Below are 3350 nucleotides of genomic sequence, written 5' to 3'. Positions count from 1 at the left end.
AGATAGATATAGATATATAGATAGATATATAGCTTCCACCTAAAACAAAAGTAATGTTAGAAAACAAGAAAGATAAATCAGGGTCTTTCAGAAAATATACTGGCAATATAAAATGAAATATCATAAATAAACCAGCAATGAAATAACCTTAATATAATTTTTTAAGACCTGAGGCTTGTTTGCAAGATGAGAAAATATTACACAACAACTGAGCCCCTCTGTATCTTACTGAAAATGGACTGAGGAGGATAAAGATCTGCTGATTGCTGAATTCTACAAGAATACGCTTTCGAATTCATTTCAAAATAAGATTTTAAAAAAAGCTGTCCTGAATACATTACATAGATAATACCATGAAAAGTTTTCAGATTATATAAAAGATAATGAGTTTTTTTTTAGATCTTAAATAAAAGATTGGAGGGAGCAGATGAGTCAGACCGGCTTGTAACCTGAACAAAGAGTGTGACGAAGTGGTCAGAAAATTATTTACCTAAAATATTTTACTGTAAGAAACACAGGGACAAATTAAACTACAATGAAGAGAAATTAGATCATTTCTCGTGATCTGTCCCTCATTATTTATCTCAAAGTGAAGAGAATTAGTGTATCATCAGTAAACATAACTGGAGACAGAACTTTTAAGCAAAGAGATCATTAATGTAGATAAATTATAAATGTCTAAAACCCCACATACCAGGTTTTGGCTCCACTGATTGTGAAGGTGCCACTGGATGGGTTGTACGTGGCCCTTGTCTCCATGCTGCTGGGATCACTGCCATGGTTGGGCTCTGTCAAACCAAAGCAGCCCAAAATTTCTCCCCGAGCTGCAGAACAAATTTACACAAATTCAATTTAAGTTGAGCTTTTGTGATTTTTCCATTTATTGTCAGGGGAAATTGGAGAAGAGGTCCTGCTTACCAAGTCGGGGCAGGTATTTTTCCTTCTGAGCCTCTGTGCCGTAAGCATAGATCGGGTACATAACGAGTGAAGACTGGACACTCATGACAGACCGTATACCCACTGTCCACTTCGTTCAACCTCTCTGGCAATTAAACCATATGCCACATAACTGGTGCCTGCACAACCATACCCCTGCAGCATGAACAGAAAAAAAACAGATATTCTTAACAAAAATGTCACCAAAACATGAGAAAAAAAGCGGGACATTCTGCATTTTAAGGAAGCTGGGAAATCAAATTAAAGGCATGTCAAGAAGAAAATTACAGGGGAATTATTTATTGCTTTTATTTTACCTTTAATAGTTGGGCCAAGGACACCCAGCTCTCCCATCTCTGACACAATCTCCCGGTGGGAAGTCTGAGCATGGTGCATGTTGGGAATTAAAAAAAATAAACGAATAAAAAAGAAAATAAATTGAGAGACTAAAAGGGTAAAACTTTAGATTTTACTGAACAATTTCTCTTCATGATCCCACATACTATAAGCCTGCTTTACTCACGCTCATGTCTGTTGGCCATTGAGGATTCGGGGCATGAGCTTTTCTTGGCAGTAGTTGCGGAAGGTGTCCCGGATCATGATCTCCTCTTCTGTCAGCTGACCCTCCAGATCCAAAGCGTCTTGCCAGTTAAATGCAACCTTGGCTGAGGGTCAGAAAAGTGCACATTACAGTGGTTATGTCATCCTCATAAGCAACAAAAGAACACGCCAACAGAATAAAAACTGTACTTACGTGCTTTGGCTGGTGGTTTTTTTACTTCTTCGGCACCTGAGGGACAGGTGGATCACACATCACATAAGTCAAACACATCTCTTTTAAAATAAGTGTCTTTAGGATTTCCCACACTATCACTCCACTTCACCACCAGTCCAGACTAAATAAACACTATCTGATGTGGCCTACCTTTTGCTACTGCAGCAGGTGTGCCCTGTGATCTGACTGCAGTGACAGAAACACATTTGTGGCTGTTGCTGAGCAGACGCGTGAATGCACCTCTGAGAGCCATGATGTGTTTACTGAACAAAGAGAGAAACAGGAGGAAATGTTGAGATTGTGACTTAAGCATGAGCAAAAATCCAGTTTAGTCGCATAAAGTATGAAAAACAATGCTGCAAAAATATAAAACAACAAGGGACGATTTCACTGTCATCGAGGTAGCAATCCGAGTTTGGAAATATGTCTCTAAGCATAAGTAATCTAATCTTTATCCTCCTTTATTCTCTGATTGACATTAACATTTGGTTGACCTTACATCCTACCATCATGTCAACAACTTAAAAAGCCCGGCGGTGGAGGGTGGTTAGTCAAAGCAATCTTTTCATGCACAACAAGTTATTCAAACAAGCAACACAATGCGAAAACATATCTGGCTACCTTTTTCTTCTGAGTGAATTCAGGATAAGCGACGATCCGATAACTTGTCAGCAGAGACTGAGCTGAAAAAGTTGCTTACGTAACTTTTCTGTCGGCGAAACGTCACCACTTTACGTCAAATAAATGACGTGACGTTTTTGTGTTATGGAAGAGCAGGAGTTGCGCAACTTCCCACTTATTCAATAAACGCTGTAGCTTGCTGAGTTTAGCAGAAGCGATACATTAAGATTATATTTCCACGGTGAGTTTGCCTGCGGGGGTTATTAAGGGCTGTACTTGTGCTTATTTTAATTTACTGTAAACTTTGATATCCGCTTTTGTTTTTTTATTTCCAAAGTCAAAATGGCGTTTCTGGATAGAGGCAGGCGGTGGGTGTGAGGAAGGTGTCAGCTCACCGCCCTCCTGCTCATTGGCCGCTAATCTTAGGAATCATGCAGAATTTCAAGACTGCAAATAAGTTTTAACATCCGCAGTACTAAAACTAACTTCACCTCCGTCAATAACAAGGCATATAAAGACAGTCCTTACAGAGAGGCAACTTCAACAAGTTTAGTTTTTTCATGCAGACAAATAAAAGAGAAGCAGAAAGCAGTCATAAATTCAGTCATTAATACACTTTGTCTTGTTTGAAAAAGACAGATTACCCTTAACAAAAAGTAGTTGACTTGAAGGTTATTTTATTAAATAGCCTATACTTGAGTATAGCCTACCAAGTATATTACAGAACTAGTAGTGTACTAGAATATATACTAACTTCATACTTCAGACTAAATTAAAATATTTGGAGTTTATAAAAGTATAGTTCAAGTCTACTTCATAAGATAATTATAAGTTTACAGAAGTAGGCTACACTTTCAAGTATAAAACAAATACACTATATACTAGTTTAGGCTTACTAGGTACATACTCTTAGTTTATTGAATTATACTTCAAGTACACTTTTAGAAATTTAGAATGACAAAACTATTTATGTATTTTAATCTTCTTTTTTTTTTGCATGCTTTACTAATTATACTTG

General features: G+C 37.4%; 1 pseudogene across 1 annotated transcript in view; it reads right to left on the bottom strand.

The window, feature by feature from the left end:
* LOC306774536 (glutaryl-CoA dehydrogenase, mitochondrial-like) overlaps window positions 1–2463 on the bottom strand; it is a 4946-nt pseudogene extending 2483 nt beyond the window's left edge. Inside the window, exons 1-7 of the transcript XR_013771850.1 lie at window positions 2333–2463; window positions 1862–1974; window positions 1691–1726; window positions 1460–1601; window positions 1255–1317; window positions 919–1092; window positions 695–824 (exon numbers count right to left, since the gene is read on the bottom strand). The product of XR_013771850.1 is annotated as a glutaryl-CoA dehydrogenase, mitochondrial-like (transcript). The remainder of the gene's footprint in view (window positions 1–694; window positions 825–918; window positions 1093–1254; window positions 1318–1459; window positions 1602–1690; window positions 1727–1861; window positions 1975–2332) is intronic.
* Between the last annotated feature and the right edge of the window lie 887 nt (window positions 2464–3350).

The sequence above is a fragment of the Telmatherina bonti genome (assembly GCF_933228915.1).
Source record: "Telmatherina bonti genome assembly, chromosome: 3".
Lineage (NCBI taxonomy): Eukaryota > Metazoa > Chordata > Actinopteri > Atheriniformes > Telmatherinidae > Telmatherina > Telmatherina bonti.
This window is presented reverse-complemented; position numbering and strand designations above follow the sequence as displayed.